General features: G+C 38.5%; 1 long non-coding RNA gene across 1 annotated transcript; it reads right to left on the bottom strand.

The window, feature by feature from the left end:
* Positions 1-358: 358 nt before the first annotated feature.
* Positions 359-25,595, bottom strand: LOC139794600 (uncharacterized). Its single transcript, XR_011725190.1, has 6 exons — positions 25,233-25,595; positions 14,438-14,482; positions 9,587-9,699; positions 9,246-9,301; positions 5,142-5,201; positions 359-960 (listed from the first exon to the last, which is right to left on the bottom strand). It is a non-coding gene; the product is annotated as an uncharacterized lncRNA (long non-coding RNA).
* Between the last annotated feature and the right edge of the window lie 220 nt (positions 25,596-25,815).

Below are 25,815 nucleotides of genomic sequence, written 5' to 3'. Positions count from 1 at the left end.
TCTCCCATGACTTCCCTTCTGCTACACAGGTCACAGTCAGTGCAGGGATCAATGTTCTGGTGAGCAGTCCCATTCCCATGTTCCTCTGAGCAGCCTTTCCCTGCACCCAGTCTGGTCAAAGTTTGGGCACAAGAAGTTCCAGATCAGATTTTTTTTTTTTTCAAGATATCTGTATCTCTACCGGAAATTAGTAGAAGGAATGTGAAAAGTATTTTTATAAGTCCTGTGAGGGCAGCACTGTTACCCTATTGGAGATGAAAACAACCTGTGAGGTCTTTACGCTTCAGTCTTTTCTCTGGAGATTTTGTATCTTCTGTTGACAAATTATTTTCATTATTTTCATATATATATATATATGTATGTGTATATATATATATACACATTCATATAAGGGGTATAACAGTGGCAGTAGGATGGATGGAATAAATTCCAGGTATTGTTAAATATATACAACATGGAAGTTTTGGAGAAATTCTGTTCCTAATTTTATCTTTACATCTGTATACAGCCAGTGTACAGATATATACACAATATATACATATCCACAGTATATATGTACACTAATAAAGGCAGGACAAGCTCAGTGGCTCCCATCATCCTTACTGAAATCTGTATTATACTACTTAGGACAGAGTGCAACCTGACATTTGCCTCAGCCTTGGTACCAACTTTCAACTTCACCTCCATGTCAGTTATCCCTGAATTTCTATCAGATTTTTGCTCTGGTCATGGTGGGTCCTGACATGGAGGACCAACATCCCTGGATCTCTGCTCTAACTCCAGTACCAGCACTTCACCAAACCAGTAATCATTTTTGTTCAGGATTTAAGACATAAACTGATACCTTCAGTCTTCTTTTCACTTACGGATTGCCTTGTCTACCCAGTCCCTCACAGCGGCTGCCACAGTGTAAGCCCCAACAATGAAAATCTTAACAATCCTTCCTGTTTCCATACCAATCTGGAGAGTCAAATTTGAGTTAGTCAGTTTGGAGAATGTATATGGGGAGAGCACTCAGTTCTGGGTAAGGTAAATTCTCAGAACATTGTCACTCTTCAAAGGAGTTTAATAAACTAAATTGCATTAAGAAGTGAGTAACAACCTGGTAATGGCTTTTATCTGAGAAAAAATCCAGGCCAGATTTAATCACCTTGTCCATGAATAGAGGTCTGTAATCTTCAGTGGCATCTTACCCTGTACACAGTAGATGACTGGGCCTGAAATACTTTACTTAAATGAAAATCCAGGGTTTCTATGTACTTATTTGCTACATAACAGGAATGTGACTATACTTTTATATTTTTATTGTAAATATGCACTTTTTTGTATAGCAAATAAAAATAATTTTGTTTAATAAAGTCTTTATCATTTCACCAATTAGTCTACTTTTTGCATCTCTTGGTTAAATGAGAAACCGCAATTTTAGCATCCCATTATAATACACTATGAGGCAACAAGGTACTTTTAAAAATTCATAAAATTCTGTGTGTAGTCACAGCACTGAAACTAATTTTGACACATCTAACTGCAGTGATTTCTGGTCACCTACAAATAGGAAAAATCTATAAATAATTTGGCTAATTTTATCAGAGTGCTTGTAAAAGAATCCATCGTCAGTTAAAGACAAATGAAAGGGGTTTTTATTTAGAGAAAGGAAGTGACTAAAGGTCTTGGAGGGAAACAGGAAGGGAGTTCCAGATTGCCTGAGCAAGTCAAATTAACAAGCGAGAGGAAAATCCTGCTCTCCAGTACTATACTGCACTATACTGCAAAACACCCTTTCTTTTAGCTCTTCAGAAATACATTTTACAATTCTTACTTGAAAATTGTCAACACATAGGAGGATTGTATAGATATGCAATGAGTTAATTTACAAAATTATTTTCCACAAGGTGTTTCATGTAGCAACCTTAAGGAGAAACACATTCAGCACATGACAGAGAAACACCAGCTGGCATGTTTCTGAATTTCCATGGCAGAGCTGAGAATGGCTATGGACTGGTTGGATTTTTTCTGTCCACTGTGACTTTCTGCTTGATCTTACACAGAACTAATACGATATCACAGCATACATAGACTAGGAAAATAATTGCTATGGGACAAATGCAATATTATCACTTCACAATGGGATCAAACAAGAAAAACATTTGGTCTCAAATAGCAGTTTTAAAAAGTGGAGTTGTAGTAGCAAGGAAGATTTGATTTCTGTCTCTCCTTTTAAGCTCAAAGTACAGTCCTCAAGGTTTCAGGCACCATGTCTTTATCTCTGGAAGAATAAAACTCTGCAATTCTGCTGTTTTGGGTTATGGCTGTGCCTTGGGCATCAAGCATCTTCATTTAGCAGGTTTGTCTTTGTCTGAACACCTGCTGTACTCTTTTCAGGATTAGTAGGGGGGATATTGTGACAAAATCACTGCTCAGTTTATTAATATAAAGGCAGCATTTGGAGGGAAAAGTGTTAAAGCACTATCACAGAGGGATTACTGCCTCTGGATGGTAACTGAATCAAGTATAGTTTTATCAGAATCTTCTGTGGGGTCTGCCACTCAGCTTGGTCTCTGCAATAATTAACATTTTCTTGACAGTAGGTTTTTAAACCTTTTATGTTTATTAGCATTTCAGGCACTTCCTATTCTGGTATTGTTTCTAACATCCCTTAGGCCAATGTATATGGAGCCAATTTTTTCCCTTTTTTTTCTTTTCAGTTCCCCACAGCATTATCTTTATAAATCAAAACAGTCCATTTCCACAGTAAATGTCCTAATAACCATGTTAGCATAGAGTGTGCTGATTCAGATCTGTCACAAACCATTATTTAAAACTTCCTTCAGCCAATGAGCCAGGTGCTGAGCCAGTACAACTGCATCAATGAGAGTGGTTTAAGGACAGCTCTAAATATTAGACCAACTGCCATTAGGTGTATCTTTAAATTCCTACATCCAGGTCATTTCTTCCTAGGCCACATCTTGATTTGTTTAAGCTTATTTAAAAGGAACCAAAGCTGATGCATAATATTAAAATGATGTTACAATAGTCATAAAGAACATATTTGCTCACCATTAAAATATTCCAGCATTTGAAATTAATTGAAGTAAGGACTGACAATATACACAGTGCCTTCCAGCAAATGAGACTATGTGCTGAGGAATTCCCATCATTAACACTGCGCTGGAATCCACTCTTTGTTGGACTTTGGTGTGACTGATCCGTCTTGCAAAGAACCTCTAGGTCTTAAAAGAAAATGTACAGTTAAGATATCAATTTTATATCTTACAGACATTTAGGACCCTAAAGAGCAGGGTCCTTCCACACTCAAAGAAGATATGGTTTATACTGAAGAGAGATAAAACTTCTGTGCAAAATCATCAAACATTTCCTGTAGCATTTCTATGTTTCTGGATGAACAGCTATCTAAATACTGAGCCCACCAAAGGCTTCATAACTTGTAGGTCTAACAAGTTCCCAACAAGCAGATAGCGTGGATATAAATGAAATCACAGAATCACAGAATGGTTTAGGTTGGAAGAGACCTCCAGGATCATCCAGTCCAACCTTTGACCAACACCATAATCTAACTACTAAACCATGTCACACAGAATCAGAGACTCACCCAGGTTGGAAAGGACCTCTGAGATCATCAAGTCCAACCCTTAATCCACTACCACTCTGGTTACCAGACCACGGCACTGAGTGTCACATCAGTCTCTTCTTAAAAACATCCAGGGATGGAGAATCTACCACCTCCCAGGGCAGCCCATTCCAATGTCTGATTGTCACCCTCTCTGTGAAGAATTTTTTCCCAATATCCAACCTAAACCTCCCTTGGCAGAGCTTAAGTCCATGCCCTCTTGTCTTACTGATAGCTGCCTGGGAGACGAGACCGACCCCCCCCTGGCTACACCCTCCTTTCAGGGAGTTGTAGAGAGTGATGAGGTCTCCCCTGAGCCTCCTCTTCTCCAGACTGAACACCCCCAGCTCCCTCAGCCCTTCCTCACAGGACTTGTGCTGGATCCCTTCACAGCCTCCTTGCTCTTCTCTGGACCTGCTCCAGCACCTCAATCTCCTTCCTGAACTGAGGGGCCCAGAACTGGACACAGGACTCGAGGTGTGGCCTCACCAGGGCTGAGTACAGGGGCAGAATCCCTTCCTTGGACCTGCTGGCCACGCTGTTCCTGATACAGGCCAGGATGCCATTGGCCTTCTTGGCTACCTGGGCACACTGCTGGCTCATGTTCAGCTTCCTGTCAATCCAGACTCCCAGGTCCCTTTCTGCCTGGCTGCTCTCAGCCACTCTGTGCCCAGCCTGGAGCTCCCCATGGGGTGGTTGTGGCCAAAGTGCAGGACCCGGCACTTGGCCGTGTTGAACCTCATCCCGTTGGAATCAGCCCAACTCTCCAACCTGTCCAGGTCCCTCTGCAGAGCCCTCCTGCCTTCCAGCTGATCCACACTTCCCCCCAGCTTAGTGTCATCTGTGAATTTGCTAATGGTGGACTCAATCCCCTCATCTAAATCATTAATTAAGATATTAAACAGAACCGGGCCCAACACTGATCCCTGGGGGACACCACTGGTGAGCGGCTGCCAATTGGATCAGCACCATTCAGCACCACTCTCTGGGGGCCTCCAGCCAGTTCCTAACCCAGGCCAGAACACCCCTGGCTAAGCTGTGGGCTGCCAGCTTTTCCTTGAAGGAAAATATTTTCCTTGAAGTCCTTTCCTCCAGTCCAGTGGGGGGTAGGCAAGAGAAAAGTTTAGACACTCTGAGGGAGCATGCAGGCAGTTAGAAAAGTTCTTAATTGAGAACAAAGAAAAAATAATTACCTTTCAGTATTACAATGACATAATATATTAATAACCAAATTGAATCAAGTTACATATTAGTAATAATGTATTAGGAAAACAAAGTCATGGGAATGTGACAGAATGAGCTACTTTAAACTGTTCTTAATACCACTTTCTAAATTCATCAGGTCACTTCACATACAAGAATGTGAAGACTCTCTGTGAGCATTCCTAAAATTTTCTAAGGAATCAGAAGTAATGATAAACATTTTTCAAATTACCCAGAACACAGCCCACTTCAGGCTTAATATTGCTACTCTTCAACCCTGTCAAGAAATACAATTAAATTATTCACTTACCAGTTTGGCTATAATACTTCACAGTCCTGAGGAACAAAAGGACTGCCAGCTTTGTTTGACCTAGACACAGAAGAAATTGTCTATTAATACCTCTTGTAAACAGATCAAGGTAGGATCCTAACTAGTTTTTCTAATTAATGTTCTCCCCTCCTACTTTTCTTTTAACCAGGAATGCTTAAAATCAGTATCAAGTTTAGATCCCAGCATCCTTAAATCTATACCCATGGGTATGTACAAATTCAAACTTTTCAGCCTTAATGCTTTTCCTTTTTTTAATTTTTAAAATGTTTTATTAAAGTTCTCTGTTTTATGTGAACATCCTGAGAGCAGTAATTGAAGTCATGAACCAGTAGTGCTTTTTCCCTGTGTGTATGGCCATTAGTGGAAGGAAGAAGGCCCATGGATGCGTAGTACTGTCATATTGGCAATGTTCAGTTCCCAGGGAGTGAAGAAAGGAGGATCTATTCATTACAATGCAAATAAGAGCACAGACAGAATAGTTTTACAAGTGTTGTTTTAGAGCAGAAACAGAACTTGGATGGCACGTGTGAGTCTCAGAGCATCAAGTCTCTCTCTAAATTAGGGGTGCTCAGCCTCTGATTTCTTAACTTGGAATGTACAAGAGACAGACCTGAATTAGCTGAACAAACTAATTGAGAGAAATGTACTCAGGTGGCAAGAGCTGATATGGCAGCTCCACCATTATGATTCCAGATGTTGAGCTAGCATTGCTACTAGCTCAGTGACTAGAATTATAGGAAGAATGAACTGTCTGAAATCACAGGGTTTTATCTACATTATTTTAATAGGTTGTTTGTTTTTTTTTTAATTTAGGAATTCTTAAAAGATATAATAATTTGGAATTTTAATTGGTTTGCTTTTAAAAAGGAAAAGTGCATATAATTTAAATTATAAATCAATTTTTGCTCTTTTTCAGCATTGGTATTTACCCACTTAGGAAAGAAAAAGCCTGGTAACCAACAGTCAGGTTGGTTATTCACTTGGCTGCCAAATACGCCCAGTGAATAAACAGATGGATAGTAGCAGCATTTTCACCATTACTGTAGAGAAAGTTCGTGGCATTGCTACTGGGACTTAAATATACAGGCAAAGTTCACACTGTAAGCAAGGGTACTGATTTTAAATGACTCACATTTGACAGGTACCACCCCACCATCTTCTAGCACTTTTCTAAATAACTTCTGTCTTGTAATTGCTTTTACATGACTAACAGCAGTTGGAGTCTTCCTTTGAGTCATGGTGGTGTTCTAGGGCCAGGGTGCATTTTTGACAGAAGATATGGCAGCTTTGGAAGACACTACCAAGACTGTGACTGCTGCTTCTTTGTTATGAGCATTTAGGGAGCCCTTCCTTTATCTGGGTCAGACAAAGATAGGACAGCTAAAAAAATTTTCAACATGACTACTCTGCTTTCTCAGTATTCACTGAAGCCCTTTATCTCCCTCAGCTTTCCCCTCATAAAACACTCCACCTTTTAAACACTTAGGACACTTTTGGCTAACTGTGGCAGTGGCAGAATATTCAAGGATATTAAATTCCTGGTAGTTTTGTAAAAAAAGCTAAATTACAGAGAGCTGCTGAGCTCTCCTGTGTAAAGGGAGCTGGGAGAATGTTTCCATTCCATTTGGGAGCCACCAGCTAGTATGTAGTTTTTACAAGTCTGTCTGTTTTTTACACAGATGACAAAACTAAAAAGGACGAAAAGAAAGATGTGGGAACAAATGAAAATATTCCAGGATAGAGATGCAAACAATATAAGGCCTGAAGCTATAGGACACCTGAATTTGCGAGTTTTACTGGTTTTGAAACTAGTTTCTAAGTGTTGTAGACAGAGCAAGGACAGGGAAAAAGAGGAGACAAAATCTGTAGGCTGAATTATCTCTGACATATCCTGTGAAAAGGAGCAGAAACAAGATAAATCCAGTTAAATTTGTTCAGTGGAGTTCTTGTAAATTTTGCACTGTGCCATTGTAATGTTGAAGAGATCTCTCTGATGGATGGAGCACATTACAACCTTCCTGAAGCTAATGCAGATGAACTAAGATGGCAGGAGGTGTAGTCCCTTAGAAACTTATTTCTCTCTCCATTTCCCTTTACTTGCAATTTTTATTTTTACCTAAACCCTGTTCACTGAGACTTTTCATGTGAATAATAACTTCTTTATCTAAATAACTTAAGTTCCTTCTTTTTTTTTTTCCTTTTATTTCTTTCTTTTTTTTTTCAAAAATGTCACCTGGTAAAGCAGCTTCAAAAGACTGCTGCTAGAGGACTAAAAGCAAATAATGCTTCAACTGTGTAGTCTGCTGGAAAGTCAACCTTCCTGTTTGATGGCAAGCAACTTTTTGACACCATGCCAGTGGGATTTTCTTTTACCTAGACTATAATCTGGAGGAAGAAAAAGTCAATAAGGCATATAAATTTTTATAGGCTGCCACCAAATTAATGTCAATTTAATTTATTCTTCCACCACGTTGTATTTCTTACGGTGTAATACTGTTTTGTAAGTATCCTAGTAAAAAAGAATTAATTTAAAATAACAGGCCTATTGATTGCCATTTTAAATAAATTATTTGGATGCTGAGAAGACAGCCTCCTTGTTCCTATTAAATCTAAGAATTCCTATATTTTGCTCAGTAGCTGAGTGGTTACAGACCACATAGAGTCAGTTTCATGCTCATGTAACTGATAAAAGATGTACCTTGGATCACTCATGTGGTCTCTTTCCATCGCTTAGGCAAGTGCCATGCTTACCTTGTACTCCTGTCTCAGAGGAATCCACAAATTCAGGCCTCTTTTAGACAAATCCTCTCACCAGATCATCACTGGCATCATATTGCTGCACATCTGATTCTTATACATATATATAAGCTTATTCTTATATACATGAAGTTTATATATAGCTTCAAGTTCATACAGGTGTTCAACAGTTGTGCTCAACTCTTTCTTTGATGCAGATTATTATTTATTTTTCTTCACAAATATAACAAAAAGATAGGCTGTAAGACACCAAGATATATAAACTTTTATATTACATAAATGTAATACTTCATCAAAACTTCTAACCTGGCTTTTCAGCAAAGTGTGTGATGGTTACTGCCTCCGTATACTCAGCCTCGCTGCCCTGGTCATAGACACTTTTTTCATTTTTGAATGAAAACCATTTTTTTTTTTTCCAAAACCATTTATATTGCTGCCCCAGAATGCTGAACTTGTAGAAGTGATTTATGTATCCCACTGTGGGATAAGAGGAAAGACAGCAGGGAGCAGACAAAAAGGGATGCTAAAATGGGCTAGACCTCCAGCTGCTAACCCACAGAACAGAAAGATCAGCACTGGCAACTCGCACAATCTAAAACTATTAATTTTACTTCCCTCAGACTTAAACAGCCCAAGACAAGTTAATTCTTTCTTCTTCATATAGCATCAGTCTAACTGCAACCAAGTAAAGATGAACATATTCCTAAAAATAGTACAGGATATCATCTCCCAAATTTTTCATATATCTGAAGTGCTAGTTGAACTGCTTTAACAATAAAATCAGGTGCCCCTATATAAACACATAGAATATGATACATTGGTCCCATTTTAGATCATTTTTATGGCAACCAAATGAATTTTACATTTTATTACATTCCTACCACTGCGATTTTTAAACACACTGTTAGAGATTTTGTTTTCCTCTCTGCTTGGAAATGTTAGTTCGAATTATGGATATACCCCCAGCCTAAGAATTTATGCATTTGTAGTTGTGTGTGGCATATATATATGGATAGATGGATGGATAAATGGATATGCAAAATGTGAACCAGAAAAGCAAAATATATTGTTTCTGGCCTGACTGGCTGTTTTGCTTTAATTAGGTTTATGTTTAGCCTATGGAGTGCTTAGGCTTCCTAGTCAAGTACCAAGACTCCCTGTGTTATGCAATGTACTGGCATGTTAAGAAGTTGATTCCCACACAGTTCACAAGAGACAATACAACAGGTGGATGAAAGACATGCTGTGTGGGGGTGTTTTGGAAAATGAGGTAACAACAAATGAAAGAGGTCAGTGGAAAAAGAACAGTCAGTTTTTGCTACCTACCATTATCAGTTAGTTGATTTCTCTCACAGATGTTTTAGATTATTTGAAAGGCAGATCTACAAGCAAGTAAATAGATACATATGTTGAGGGCAAAAATGGGTAAAAAGATCTCCAGTGAGCTAACAGCATCCCATAATACTAGATTTAGATACATCAGGAGACCAGAATGTAACAGCATGTACAGGCACTATATAGTACATTATAGCTAAATGCACATGCATCTGAGAGTTCTCAATTGTAGGCTTCTAAGATTACACCATCTCCTGTTAACCAAGCATAGCACAGCAAACCCCCAAACCTGATCACAGACCCTGTAGGATACACATAGGTATTATAAATACCTCCTGCCAGGATGAGCTTTTGTTTCCTTTTTCAATCAGATTTCATCCAACTCCACAAACAAGCCAAAAATGTCAGCTGGAAGCAGGGATGAACTGGGTGCTGGTAACCCACACTGCAAAAGTTCAGAAGAAATATTCTGCCCATGAAGTTAATAACACAATATAGAGAACAATTTAATTTCCATTTATTCCGCTGCATGTCAGCACATGATAGATTTGTTGTAAAATCCTTTCTGAGTACTGGCAGTGCACAGAAGCGTGGGGGATATGTTTATGCAGTGTTTGTAGCCATATCACCTGGGGCAACATCCCATGGGATTTTACAAGATAGGTGGGTTTGGGGTTTGGCAATACTTGGATAAGAAACCCACAAGATTCCTGCCAGAGATAACATTCGGTTATTACTGTTCTCGGTGCTGCTACACAGAAACTCTGACACTGCCATAAACTGTGTGGTAGTCTTCCAAAAATAATGGCCATCTAATACAGCAAGTATGAGGAATGGCTGGCTGTTCCTGTCTAAGTTTCTGAATGAAGTAATTTTCTCAGGAAAAGCAATGTAATGCTGTGAGTTTTGGGGCTGGTCAGTGATGGTTATTGTGGGGAAGAGCTTGAAACAGCGAATGAGAAAGGTGGGAATTTGTGCACAGAAACCAAGAGTGATATCTGAGCAAACTCGAAGTGTTTTGAGGCCTGGGAGGGAGGACAAGCCAAGTAGCAGCTGGAGATGAAAAAAAAACAGGCAGAACAAAATGGAATCTGCATCCCTAAGTGTCCGTACGAGTGGGCTGTGGCCAGACATGAGAGGGTTAGGAGAATAAGAATGAAATTAAACATAAACACAATATAAAGAAATTTTAAAAGATGGAGACAAAAAGGAAAGGGCAAGAAATCCCTTTCTCTGGCACAAAAATATATGAGGAAGAGAAACAGTGAAACATGCAGTTTCAGGTTACCTTGCAGCACTGAATGTATTAACAGTTTGGTTCAGTTCTGCTATTTGAAATGAAGACAGAAGAAAGAGCAGGCCATAAAATCCCCCTTACAAGCAGAAAACCAATGAAAAATCTAATTTCAAGTTACCTTGCTGCACTGAATGTGTTTATAGGTTGACTCAGTTCTGTTATTTTAGATATACATTTAAGCACTGCCCTCCCTTCTTACTCAAAATTTACTTCTATGGGCCAGTTTTTCACTCAGGCATGTGCACATAAGTGTTACTACAGTAACATGCAGTTATTTATGGGAATCTGAAGGCAAAAGGACTGAAATCTGGTGCAAGATAAATTGAGGGCTAGTTTTCAGTGGTTTTAGGATGATGAGGACTGACATTGCAGCCTGATTTTTCATTCTGCTTGTTCTAATAGTATAAAGGTATCAAAATAGGAAACTGTTACCCAAAGTTACACAGTATTCTGAAACAACCAGGCATTCATTTAAGGAATAATAACTAATTTGGGTCTCCGCATTTATGAATACCTCATGGATCAAACTTCTTGCAGACTAAGAATTCATCCTCAAATGACTATTAATCAAAAAAACCCACCCACAAATGAAAGTTTTTCAACCCATCATTTCTTCAGCTGAAGTTTGAACCCAATACAGCCACTGCACGCCCAGGGACTGTTGTGATGAGGTGAGAAACACAAGCTGAACTGACAGGAGTTTGGGAAAACAACATGAACTAGCAGGGGAGAAAGAGGACATTTAAAAAGAAACTGGTGTTGTCCTGAGGTAAAGTTACCATTATTAATATAATCCTCAGAGCTCATGAGTGTCTGAAGTACCACAAGAATAAATCTGAAAACCTCCTGCATCAGTCTGAGAACTGTGGATCGTGGACCACTTTCTGGGAATGCAGCAGCCCTACAGAAATTGTCTTCCCCTTTTTTCTCCAGAGGGAGCTTTTCTTCTACTGAGCTCTGCAGTGTAAGGAGCACAACCTCAGTCTAAGAATACCACAGTACTTTGTCACAGCTTTATATTGTAAGACTAGACTCTTTTCAAAAGATAACCACAGAAATGTGTGAGATCACGGAAATCTATATTTGCTTCTGGGAAAAGTGAAGGAATCCTTAATTTTTCTCAACCTGCGTAAAGATAAGCTCAAGAGAGTTCATATTACGTATTTAAGAGAGTTGTCACTCAAGTGAGATCCAACCTTCTTATGCAAAAGGTATTGGATTAAATCCTCAGCTTCAGTATATTCAGGATGCTTCATTGAAATCAACGTGGTGTTGGGAATTAGCATTAACTAAGAACCTTGCTTGCAACAGTTAGGCTTAAGATGTTCAAAATTAACTAATTGAAACATAGGCCACATGAAAAGCATAGTATCAGAATAGTATCAGCATAGTATGCAGAATAGTGCTCCAAGCTAAAGTCTGATACTAAAACTAATGAACTCTCAACCCACAGCAAAGAAAAAAAGCTAGATCTTTTTCCTTTTTTTTTTTTTTTTTTTTTTTTTTTTTTTAAAATGAATGACAGGATGTCTCTTCATAGATAGACTTTAGAAATACTTTTCCTTCAAAATTAACTACATTCCATTTCCTATAATAATTTCTAATGCCCTATGGCAATCTTCATCTGTATCTTGGGGAAAAAAAAAAAAACCAACAACCAGTTGGTTCAGACTTGAGCCCATATTCCCACTACTTTAGTAATACAGTTTCGGTTTGGGATGGTATGCAACACTGACACCAAAGAAATCAAGAGATGGATTTAGCAGGACCATGCTCTCATCTCAGGCTGGCAATGAATAAGCCATAAAAACACTCTGCAAGGACAAAAAATAAAGGAAAGAAATCTTTAAAAACAATTGTTGTTAATAATATATTTTTTAGAACTGTATAATAGTTTATTAGTTAACTGTATATTAGGGCAACATGCATTTTAATGTTATCTAGCTCAGATATATCAACTATTAACTGTGTCTTTGAAAACAAGTGAATGTTGCTACTTTCTGTATTTTTCAGAAATTAATGGAATGGCACGTACGCATAAAATGATCTTTAATTGCATCCATTTTATTGTATCTGCAGATTAATCTAATCTTTGTACTTGATTCTAAGCTGAAGATTGTCCTGAATAAAGTCCACATATTTCTAAGAACAAGCAGTTCAGATATGTCTATTCTAGTTACCACCATACCACAAGAACTGAAATAGCATCAATTAAAATTGTCATTGACCTCTTCCAGAGCACTCATATAAGTGCCATTCTCCCCATGTCCCAGCTGCTTTTTATACAACAGGGTATTTGATTTCCTCTGAACATCTGATAGAAAAATTAAAGTGTCCAATGTTTCCAATTAAAAGCAGTTTGTGTTCTACAGTGGATTTAACTGCTTCATTAAATCACTCATTAAGGAGCTCCTCACAGTACTATTTTAGTTCTTTCCTCCAATCTGTAAATTTTTCACTTGTAGATCTAATAAAATCATCAGAAAGCTTAAATTTCATTCTTATGCCAACTATCACAAAGATGTAATTAAAAATCACTACCACTATTCCATCTGCCACTTCTGTGCGTCAGTGCACCTGACTACTCTGTGTTGCAGAGTGTTAAGAAGTCTGCAAATTAATGCAATATGAACAAAAAAATGGCCATATTATCTAGATATAATTTTAATGCTTCATTTTTTTTTTCGTCGCAAGATCTCACACCTCTCTTTCTCAGCCCTCAGAATCTCTGGTCCAACATACACCCAGTGTGCCTTCATGGGAGTGAAATGTTTCTCCTTTCCTTTTGGGAACATTGCCAACACACTTCTTTGCCTCTCTGGGATGTCTGTCCCTCTTCACGTCTGTGTTTTGTTCCATTTAGATCAGCGTAATGTCAGACCCTTTCTGCTGATGTGTATGCATGCAGAATTAATAGACTTCATCTACTACAAAAAGATGTTGGCAGGAGTTTTGTTGGCAGAAGATAGAATAAGCACATAACTCCCATAGTGGCTTAGTTACCCTGGTTGCCAGCCTGATTCAGTATTGGCCTCAAGGTGCTTCCTCTTGACCTTTAAAGCCTTGTAGAATCCCAGCCCCAGTGCTTTCTCCAAGGTAGCAATTCCCTCACCTTCCCAAGTGCCAAAGTCCTCCCTACCTCACCAGCAGGTACACAAATGTGCCCGGCTAACTCACAACTTGAGTCATCTACTATCTTTCTCCCGCAGAACTGCACAACTTACTGTGATCACCAGAGATGGTAGCCAAGGTTTTTTTCCCTTTTTTTCCACCCAAAATGCAGTTTTGGCATCTGAAGTTACACTGAAGTCCTTTATTTTTATGTAAATGCTTTACCTGGTTGTCAAAAATTAAAATTAAAGTTGTCGCTCTTGGTCGCACTTTTGCTTTAAGAAAATAATACTAAGCTTCAAGAAACAGGTGACAAGTATACACTGATCCTGATGGCAATTCATTTTACTGGATGAAAAGATTAAAAATAGTGAGCTTTCTTTAATCTCTTTCAATCCAGTAAAATTTTCAATAAGTAAATCATGGTTGTATGCAATATGTAATTGAAGGACAACACCAATTTCTATTTCTTTTGACCCTCACACCTACAAATAAAACCATAAGCACTCTAATTTGCTTGTATAGCAATGAACAGCTCTTCATTTTGCAGTGCTTGTGTACATAGATTCCTCTTCATAATCACAAAGTGGCCTATCTAGTGGAAGACTTTGTAGAAGAGTATTTGCTGGACCGGACCTAAATGCAAGCTTTATATTTTAAAAGGCTTATTTAAAGTAAATTAGGTTATATTCTGAAAATTAAACACAATTTAAAAGAATTTACAGTCAGCTTTTTGAGGAACAGATCTAGATTATGCTAAAGATGTGGTAGTTACCTGAATATCCTTTCTGCTCTCTGACTCCTCTGGCCTTTATGGAACCTGCCAACAATAACAAAACATAACATGTGACAGAGTTGGCATGTATAGTCATAAATGCACCTGCAGAACAATTTATACAAATATGTAGTCAGACTTGCATTTCAAATACTATTTTGAACTAACTGAAACCAACTGAAAAGACTGTTTAAACAATTGTCAGTCACTATAATAAGAACGTTTTTTTCTTTTTTATTTACTTTGCAGGAAATTTGCTCATCAGTGCTCCCACAAAGATGGTTTCCAGGGATGAACATTTTAAGCCTTTTTTTAACCAGTCCACATGCAGCTTCCCAGCAGAAGTTCAGTTTTCCCAAATACCACCTCTTGGGAAAAAACTTGAAAGCATTGTTTCCAGAGAAACACATGGTTGTGTTTGAACTGAGGGAATAGCTTGTTTTTTCAAAATCCTGGTTCTACTTAACAGAGTACTGACACAGGCCTGCATTGCAGGAGGCTTATTTCTGAGCGTGAAGAGACAGCATAAAATGAGAAAGCTGATCCTGGCTTCTTTTTATCTTACTGGAAAGTTTGGCTCAACTCCAGTCTTCCCTCAGATAAAGGGTAGTTCAAAACTACTTATCTGTATAAGATGATAACATTATTCATTCAGTTTACTTTCCCGAGATCATTTTCATTTTCAGGTCTATTTCCCTGTCTTGTTCCACGTGCCAGACCTCTCGGTGATAGTCACAGGTTAACATAAAGTGAACGTGATAAAAGCTGCAAACTTTTCCCTGCAAAAACAGGGAAGCAATACCTTCCCTGCCATTGCTGCTACACGTCCACTGTAATTGCTACAAATAAGCAATCATTTTTGTCATAGTAGAAGAAGGTGTGGTTTAGTTTGCACTTGTCAAGGGGTCTGTAGGAGTTTTCACAACAAAGAATCAACACTGATTTTATTTTAGCAACAAGAGCTGTTCAAGTGATGATATTTAAGGAATGAGGTCACATATTCAAGCTGTTTAGATACAACAGTGTTAAAAAAATATCAGTTGGGCTCCAGGCAGATAAAAAGTGCATCAGTTTATCAGCCAGGCACTTCTAGTGCTGGTGTGCTTCCTGCATTTCAAAAAGTAAGGCATAAAATGGGAACAGAAAGATGGTGCAGAAAGATGCTTCTGAAGCCCTTTACACTGTGTTAGCACAGTTAGAAAACATCAATTACAAGACTTGATGTTTGTCTCCAAATGCTTACACTTCAATGGCTTGCGAAAGAAAATAAATAAATAAATAAAAATCAGTGGTTTTACCTGAATCATTTTTTTTCTCTGTATTAGGAAAAAATCCAGTACAATGTTGTAGCAGGAAATCCTAGGCAACAAAACACATTTTAGTTAGTATAATGGTGAAACTTATTAAGCAGTGTAAAGCACTATATAACTTCATCCAGGCACATTTAGCTAACAGGGAAGATCTGGCCCAAGAATTTTGGCCAATGGGAGAATATGTTTGAGCGTTCCCATGCATCCCATGCGTAGGAAAACCAAAATCTGCTCCTCTAAGTAATTCATTAAGCAGCAAATTATCTGAGCATGGTCTAAAATTAGTTGGGATGACTGTAAACTCAGGAGAAATGTGCTAGGTCACAACTAGACTTATATTTGGTCATTTGTAAAACAAAAATCAACAAATTGTTGATAGTCAAGTGGCAGAAACCTGATTTAACATATGCAGTTCAACTGCAATCAACAGGATTATAAACAGTGATACCAGATTCTATTTGGCCCACAACATTTACAATAAAAATATTTTCAAATTTAGTCATTAAAAAACCACAAAACCTCATGCTTCCTAAATACATGTAGCATGATTACACAGCCAAGTTTACCTGTAAATTTTTTTCTCCCAACATACATGAATCTGATGTTTTTACACTCATGTATGTTAATGCCTTCTTCATGGTTAGTAATTGATATGTCCTTTCTCAAAACACATTTGAGAAGAAATACCTGCCAATTAACTTTTTATAATATATTTCTGATATGTGTTTAAATTGTCGCATCTGTTACAATAAAGAAAAAATACAGGCATTATAATGACTTATTGGAAGAATTTACACTGACCATGACTCCATGCTGAATATATTTACTTGTTTGCATTCAATAAAAGTATTCACATAAACAAAATAACTCACGTGTATAAGTGTTGCAGACTTCAGACAAAAAGTTGACAGCACTCAGTACAAAACCAATTGAATTGTCTTTAATACATACAGGATAAACCAGGCTGTCTGGCAGTAATGTGAATTAAATTTTTATGAAACAGTTTATGCCAAATATATTTCCTCTAATTTCATAAATGGAAAACAATTTATTACCAGGCCTCCTACATCTAGCACTAACTTTCACCAGGCTTCAGTAATTCACATCATTACAAAGGCTGGGCCTTTCCACTGGTAAATATTTCAATAAATCTTTTTATTAAGTTTCTATTTCTCCTAAGTTGTATTTTACTGGTTGTGTACTGAAGCAAAAAGATTGCAACAGTGTTGAAAATACTTAGGGCCTAGTTTATATTTTATAAACTGAAGCAATTTATATTGCTTCACGCCTAAACAGAAGCCAAAACCATCCAGCAACTCTCATCAGTGAATTTTACTCAAGGAAGTAAGCCTGTGTTGCTTCACAGCAATACTTTGGTGCATAAGGAATTAGCCCCAAAGATAGGACCTGAATTTCAGGAATTAACCCTGAGAACTTGCTGAAGTGTCTTCTCCCACTATTTTTGTACAGCCCCAAGGGACTGTAGAATCAGCCCTAGCACGATTCCAGAAATCCAGGAATACTTAAGTATGATTGAAAGAGATCCAGACCTTTCCAAATGTCATCTTATATAATACTTGTTATGTTAAATAGGAACAGAAGACGGATGGGTAAAACCCTTTAACAGGGACTTGATTCACAACAGTCATGCACACTGTATGGTATAATCCTTCACTTCCAAATATTTTTCATGCACAAAAAATACCAAGTAGCAAGTTAAGCAGAGAATTATTTCACTAGATTCTAAATAAAACTAAAAATTCAGTAACTCATGCTTTTAACCTGGATGGCAATCAACTGAAAGATATAATAACTGTAAGATATTTTATATTTATCTCTAGACAGAAAGAAGAAATGTGGAATGCTCATCTATAGAAATGATCAGTGAAAGCACCTCTACAGAAAGTACCAAAGGGTGCAGCCAGAGTGCAAATGGAGAGAGTTAAAACTGAATGTTTTCTGTTTTAAAAACAAGCAAAAATAAAATTAACTTACATGACTAAATTATTCATGTTAATTTCTGCACTGCATCAATTATTCTATTTCCTCTCTCCTCCCACCAATAGTGGACATAGATAATTTTTGCCCTTTCTTTGTTGCAAAATAAAATTTAAGCCTCTTGTAACTTTCATTTTGCTCTTTTTGCACTGTTCTGTGTCTCCTTTGCTTAGCATGTACATGCAGTGTATGTACCTGAACCTGCCCCAAAACAAAATAACAGACTAAAAATAGAAAGCAAAATATATTTGATCTCCATATTCAAACTATAAATTGTTTATAGTAATTAAAAAAGAGGAAATTATAAAATGATTAGAGTTGGAAGAGACCTTAAAGATCATCTGGTTCCAATCCCCTGCATGGGCAGGGACACCTTCCACTAAACCAGGTTGCTCAAGGCCCCATCCAGCCTGGCCTTGAACACCTCCAGGGAGGGGGCAGCCACAACTTCCTTAGGCAACTTGTTCCAGTGTCTCACCACCCTCACAGGAAAGAATTTCTTCCTAATATCCAGGGTAAATCTCCCGTCTTCAAATTTTAAACAATTGCCCCTTGTCCTCTCACTACACACCCCTGTAAAAAGCCCTACCCCAGCTTTCTTCTAGGGCCCCTTCAGACATTGGAAGGTTGCTACAAGGTCACCTCAGAGCCTTCTTTTCTCCAGGCTGAACAACCCCAACTTCTTGAGCCTCTCTTCATAGGGGAGCTGCTCCAGCCCTCTGAGCATTTTAGTGGCTCTCCCTCTGGACACTTTCAAGGAGCTCTCAAGGAGCTCTGTGTCCTTCTTATCCTGGGGACTCCAGAACTGGACACAGTGCTCCAGGTGGGGTCTCACAAGAGCAGAGCAGAGGAGGAGAATCACCTCCCTCCACAGGCTGTGTGTGCTTCTTTTGATGTATCCCAGGACAGTGTTGGCTTTATGAGCTGCAAGTGCACAGCAATGGCTCATGTTAAACTTCTGGTTTAACCACCACCACCCCCAAGTCCTCAGGGCTGTCTACAATCCTTTCTCCTCCCACTCTGTATTCATGCATGGGATTGACTCAACCCAGGTGCAGAACCTTGGACTTGGCCTTGATGAACTTCACGCAATTTGCACAAGTCCAGTTCTCAAATCTCAAGGTCCCTCTGGATGGCATCCCTTGCCTCTAGTGTGTTGACTTCACCACACAGTTTGGTGTCATCAGCAAACCTGCTGAGTATGCATTGGATGCCACTGTCCATGTTGCCAACAAAGATGTTAAACAGCACTGGTCCAAATACTGACCTTTGAGCAACACCTCTCATCACACATCGCCATTTGGACACTGAGCCACTGATCACAACTTCGGGTGCAACCATCCACCCAGTTCCTTATCCAATGAGTGGTCCATCCATCAGATCCATATTGTTCCAGTTTAGAGATCAGAATATCACATGGAAATGCTTTGCACAGGTCCAGGTAGATGACATCTGTTGCTCTGCCTTTGTCCACTGATGCTGTGACCCCATCATAAAAAGCCACCAAATTGGTCAGGCAGGACTTGCCCTTAGTGAAGCCATGTTGGCTGTCACCAATCACCCCTGTCTTATCCACATGTCTGAGGAAAGCCTTCAGGAGGATCTGCTCCATGATCTTGGGAGGCACAGACGTGAGACTGACTTGTCTGTAGTTCCCTGGATCTTCTTTTTTTCCCAGTTTTGAAAACGGGGCTAATGACTTTTCCAGTCAGCAGGTACTTCACCAGACTGCCATGACTTTTCAAATACGATGGACAGGAAAAGCTGTTGCTAGCTACTGGAAATACCTTTCCCATAGACAAATTAATTGTGTCCCTAGACAGTTAAGTCCATAGACAGTCTCCCTGCTCTCCTAGAGCTCCCAGGAGGTAATCTCCTTCCTTTTGAGCTGTCCCTAGGAGGTAAGCTGATACAGAGAGGCACAGAGCTCTTATTAAGCAGCAGTTACATTGGCATGGGTTGTACACACAAACTTCACTCATGAAGGCTAACAATGGGGAATTAGTCCTTCAGTTAATATAAGCTGGTCATGGTGAATTTTTTTGTTTGGGGTTTTTTTTGAGTTTGGTTTGGTTTTCCGTTTGTTTTTTACAAACATTGTGGCATTACACGGAATATCCATGTTGAGATATGACAGGTTAGAGGCAACAATCATTTAGTTCTTAGAGTCATCCAAGCTGCATAAATGTAACAGTGATGCAAATGCAGTTTTCAAGTTCAAACTGGACTATGTTATTACACAGCATCGAGGCTGCATTCATAAGGATTCTGATGAGCATATTTTTCCAAAATTTTTGATCAAAACTCCTTTGTCTGTACAATTAACATCAATAACTTCCCAAATAAAGAAACCCATCTTAAATTGTCCATGAAGCAATTTTCAACCAGGGTAATTACTTCCATTATAACCACTTTGTAGGGTACTAAGAGTGTTTTACTACTTCATTGTTTCATGCTATCAAAATTCTGGGTGATCTCCCATGTTTAAATGCTTCATTTCATGGCTGCACAAAAGCTTTCACAGACATTTTACGTATCTGATTCAGAAAATCTGCCGACACTCCTTACAGATGGAGTTCAAACAGAAATGAATGAGTCTATTCAGTCTATTTCAATTATTTACCAGATATAATAGCAATTACAAGTGTTTCTAATTTTCTGTTAATTGAAGGCACATTGCAATTGCGCTACATGTTGCACTTATTTTGGCCAGACCCTCAGCCACAATAAACCAGCAATCCTCGATTAGATTAATTAATCCATGTAATTTAGACTGATTGAACAGAACTGCTGACAGGATTTTTCTATCTTTTTATGCTTGCCCGTGTTAATATACTTCTTCTGGCAAAGCCAAATTACTAACTGTAAATGCAAATAGAGGCAAGTCCAACAGAGTGAGGCTGGAGCAGCCTCTTCATTTCTCTACTATTATTGGGTAGCCATCACACAACAGCTTTGAAAAGAAATATCCTAAACTGGAATGTGTTGTCATCTTTCAGTCAGCTGTGGTATTTATTAGCTCACAAAAGACCCTTCCCTTAGACAGCCTCAGCAGAACCTTTTCCAGTTTGAGCCTTCACCATCAGATCTCAGAAAATGGTGTCAGGGAATAGATTTAGTCCATTCAGACAATAATGCTGAGTAACTCTGACCCAGACTGGGAGTCACCACTGCTGATGCCACTTCTGAGTCATCACATTTTTCTGAGGAAAAAGCCTTCTCTGCACCCACAAACTTTCTTTGCTATATTAATGCTGAGCTCAAAGAATGCTTGGCAACCTCCCACAATAAAACAAAAGGTTCAAATAAGTTCCTCTGGGGAAGGAACAATAGCCAACCCCTAGCCATAACTTACTAAATACTTCTGTTTTCCACAGGAGGAGTCAAATTCTTTTTTAAAATAATACATCCAAATCCTCAAAAGAAAAACTTTTTCAGATCAATTTCTGACATCACTTCAACACTTTTACTTCATTCCCTTTTGTCCACATCGATTTCCCCTTTTCCACTATAGTTATTTCCATCTTTTGATGCTTGTTTCCTTAAAACACTTTGTTTCCTTAAAACAGTCTTAGACTCCAGATCATCACAAATCCTCAGAGAATCTTTCCACTCAGGTCAACAGGCACATATAAGGCAATAGTCTAAACTCCAAAATTCTTTACTGTTCTTTCTGGCTTACTTCTAGAGTAGTAAAGAACAGAAATAATTTTCTATCTACTACTTGCTTACCTTCGAAAACATCAACTTTATTTCTATATGTTGCCTAGTTAAACCAAATCAATTTATTGTTTATTTCAAGATTCTGGATTTCTTATTCAGTGCCAAGAGAGATGATAATAAGATGTCATACTGCTCTCTGCATACAGACACAGCTTGGTCACAAAGGAAAGGAATGCAGGGAAGAATGACAGCTCAAAGTTATTTTATATATATATTACACGTCACTCATTCTATGTAGGCTGCCAACATTTATATCCTTATACCAATGAAGCACTAGTATCTGAATCATTGCAAAAAGGGATATACAAGCATACACCAGGGAAGAAACAGTCATAAGAAGCCTTTTTTTTCAGCTCTGAATATCTTAAGTCATGCTCTGCAGAGTGCTGAAATGACGTTTCTTTCTCAGCCAGTCAACTGGCAAACAACAGATAAGCTTTCTATAATAGCACCTTTTTAAAACTTCACACATCTGTCAGAGCCCAAGCAGCTTATTGGGTTGCAAGAAATATGCCATTTAAAGTTCTCTCAAATATTTCACATATACTAAGCAAAAAACCAGAGCTTAAATTGTCCATACATTCAGACTCCTGTGAAAGTAGGTTTCTCTTTTCCATCCCTTATTGTCCTTCACATATTTTCACCCACCAAAGCACATTTTTAAAATCAGCATTGGGGTGATTTCTTCCCATAGACACCCTGGTAGAAATCACCAATTAAAATTAATATCTGCATTTTCTCAATAGCCACAGCTTAGATGCACAGCCATACTGGGCTTTTGGAAGAAGCTGATGGCTGCATCTGGCTACATACTTTATATGTCCAAATCTTCTCAGATTCTTCAGCTCTGAAAAAAATGCTTGCTGTATTAAAAGGGTTTTTCCATTCCTGCCTTACAGTCTCACTGAAGTAAGGGCATACTGTTGATACGGACAGCATATTTTTCTAATTGAGTTAAAGGGTTTCTTTTTTTTCTTTATACAGACAGTAGTACTCTCAGTTCATGAATCTCAGTCATTCTTTTTTTAAGACCTGAAAAGTAAAATATTGACCCAACACTTCCTACAAACACTGTGACATAGCATATGCCAACCTCTCGGCAAATAGAGTGCAGATACAGGCCATCAGGGAACATACTCCACAGAGTTTTCCTTGAAGCTGAAATTACATGCTAAGCCTGAAAAATAAACTACATTTTTACATTCCTTAGCCTTATTAAAAAAAAAAAAAAAAAAAAAAGCGCACACATTGTTGTGCATATTCTAGATCATTAGTATGAATCTGAAGCCTTCTAAAAATGCACGTGGTGGGCTAAAACAAGGTAGAAAATATGAGGGTTTGCAGTCTCTCCATGAAGTTTACAGAGCATGCTTGAGGGTACACAGGTGTAGCTGCATAAAGAGAAGCCAGATAGTCGAGAAGGCTGCAGAAAATAAGTGTCCAGAGCCTGGTAGGTCACCATGGCTAGGAGCCATTAGGTGTGGCTATGTCTTGTCACTGCCTTGGGGATGAACAGCACTGGGGCAATTTTTTTCCACCAGACACACCAGTAAGAATTCTCACTTGGTAACTGAAAGGTCTCCTTGTTACTTCTTGATCACACGCAGTTACAGTTTAAGAGCTGAGCACAAATGCTATAGATAATGACTAATCATCTAAAAACACACCGTGCTGATTTTCCCACTGAAAGGTGGCAGCTACAGAAAATCCATTTACACGCTGTCAAGGATGGGTGGAAGAAAGAAAAACACAAAGGAGCTAATTCTTTATGATTTGGATTTTTTTTCCCCACTATTAGTCATCAGTCAGAGCCCATTAAACACAGCTATGAGTCCCCCATTAAGTCCAGAAGACCCCTGCAGATATAATGGGGGATTTGAATGTCAGGAAACCCTCACGGCAGCCTGTCCACTGTCATCTGTCTCCCACCATCTTACTGTTGACAGTGCTTCATGGCTGCAAGCATCTTCACTGAGGTATCCTGAGCCAGCTGTGCCCTCTTTGTTTGAGCCTTGCAATGTCAGTGCAGCAATACAAATATAGCCAGTCCCTTATTCTCAGGTTGTCTGACTAAGCAGCTTTTGGCTGAGAAAATGTCCTGTTATTTCACCACTGGGACCAAATTTTTATTTCAGATATAATACTGCAGTCTTAGCATTTCCTGGTTAAGGGTACAGTTCTAAAAGTTGAAGGACAGACTCGACCCTTGCTGAGAAAATATTGGTGAACAGCTCAAAAAAGAACCCACAAATAAACCTCTTATTTTTCATTCTGAGAGTTAATAAAGTGATGACAGAACATAAAAAGTGGACAGAAAACAATATGTTAAAGATACTGCAAGATCTAATTATATTATCTGTAAGACATTCATTAACTACAGAAATTCTGCAAGAATTTACTAAATCTTGCTACTTGCCTTTTCAAAGGTATACAGAGATATTCAGCAAATGTGAGTCAGGTGCTTCTGATTAAGACTGTACAATATAACAGCAAGCCCACATGCTGAAATTTAATACAATATTGACTGACGCTTTGGAATGTAATTCATAACTTAACACTAGCTTTTTGTTTACTACTTAAGAATATGGGATTAAAGTCTCCAGAAAAACTTTCTGACATCAAATAATATTAGCTGTAGAAATGTTGCCTCTCATGGGGGTAAAAGTGGTGCCAAAAATAAGTAACTTTTTGTGTGCACTGAAGTAACGTGGCAAGCTCTTGCAGGCTGACTACAAGTATCTCCCTCTTTACATTCTGCACACACTCAGCTCTATACTGCATGAGCTGTTTTTGTTTGCACATGACAGGGTTTCTCAGCAACGTAAGAATGTGAAGCAGAAATGGCATGTGTCAATAAGAACAAAGAAAAAAGTCACTCATGGTTTTTTTTCACGTAGTAGTTTTCCATTCATGCATTTTCCCTACTATGCTTTCTGCCTGCAGATTATTCAGAGCTTGTCTCAGGTGCGCTCTTGCTGCGTACACAAAAATGCCCCAAAAAAGGGAGGAGGGGGGAAGGGAAATAAAGGGCATACTATGAGGCCACAGACAAAATGGTTCTGCTTCACATGCAGCTACTTAATACACACAAACAGATGAAGGTTCTAGTCTGTATTGTTGAGAAAAACTCAGACCTGATGCAGTTTTTGGTCCTGTCATCAGCTGTTCACCAGCAGAATTGCAGCTTCTTAGCTCTAATATTTACCCCATCTGGATATTATGAGTGATTCCGAGTAATCTTACTGGTTTCATGTGAAGCAAGAGTGAACAAATTTAAACAGGTTCAAACGAGCAGTTTTTAAAGTTCTTGGAATACGTATACTGAACAACCATAGAAAATTTGTATTAGTTTTTTGTTGGTTTTTTTTTTAATTTATTGTAATTGCCTATGTCTTGGAGTAGAATCATTGCTCTCTTTGTCCACATCTGACTGCAAGTAACATTCCACAGTACTGATGTCACCATCTTAATTAGCTTTTAAATACAGCCCCCTAACTGTCACTGAGAGTTGCTTCTTCACCATCTCTGAAATTATTTTTTGCATAAAGTCTCACACTGAGAACCAATGAAGTGAGCTACCCACCCCCCAAAAAAAAAAAAAAAAAAAAAAAAAAAAAAAAAAAAAAAAAAAAATCCATTGTAGCCAACACCAAAGCACTCGGTCATTAGCACAGCCTGTCTTGGGCTCAGGAAAAGCAAGAGCTGCCTTGAGACTCAGCACTTTTAGGCAGGTCCAGCAAGCTATCTACAGAATATTCACTTACCGTCTCTAGCTTTGTTTGCAGAAGTTGAAACCAAGTGGAAAACAATACCCATAAAATCTCCTCACCACTCAGCTCCATTTGTCCTCTAAGGGCTTAGGCTGGGGAATGAAAAAAACACGTTGCCTGCTGGACACCCTTCATGCCTTCACAAAAGGAGTAAAGAGGAAAGAAAGAAGTCAGGTCTCAATTTCACTATTCCCAGCAGGCTTATGTCCTGTATACTGTCAATCCAGTTCTGAATATTTATATCACTACCAGTCAACAGGCTGTGTTCTTTCACAAACTGCCAGCCAAAGTGATTTCTCACAGCCAGGCAGCTGCTCTTCTTCTCTGTCCTTTTCAAGGGCTCAGCTTTGCAGTCACCAGACAAAGATCATGCTAAGCAAGGGGAAAATTCATATGTTCTTCTGAAGTCTCAAAACAAGAGAGCAGAGAGAACCCACAGCTGCAAGGATCAAAGACACAAGAAGCAATGAATTTTTTTCCTTCAAGATCTTTTGGAAGAGGAGATGTATTAGAAGAATAGAAATACTATTGACATTTTGATAGCTAAGTCTGTGATGGTTTGAACATTACAACAGAG

Source organism: Heliangelus exortis, chromosome 3 (genome assembly GCF_036169615.1).
Source record: "Heliangelus exortis chromosome 3, bHelExo1.hap1, whole genome shotgun sequence".
Classification (NCBI taxonomy): Eukaryota; Metazoa; Chordata; class Aves; order Apodiformes; family Trochilidae; genus Heliangelus; species Heliangelus exortis.
This window is presented reverse-complemented; position numbering and strand designations above follow the sequence as displayed.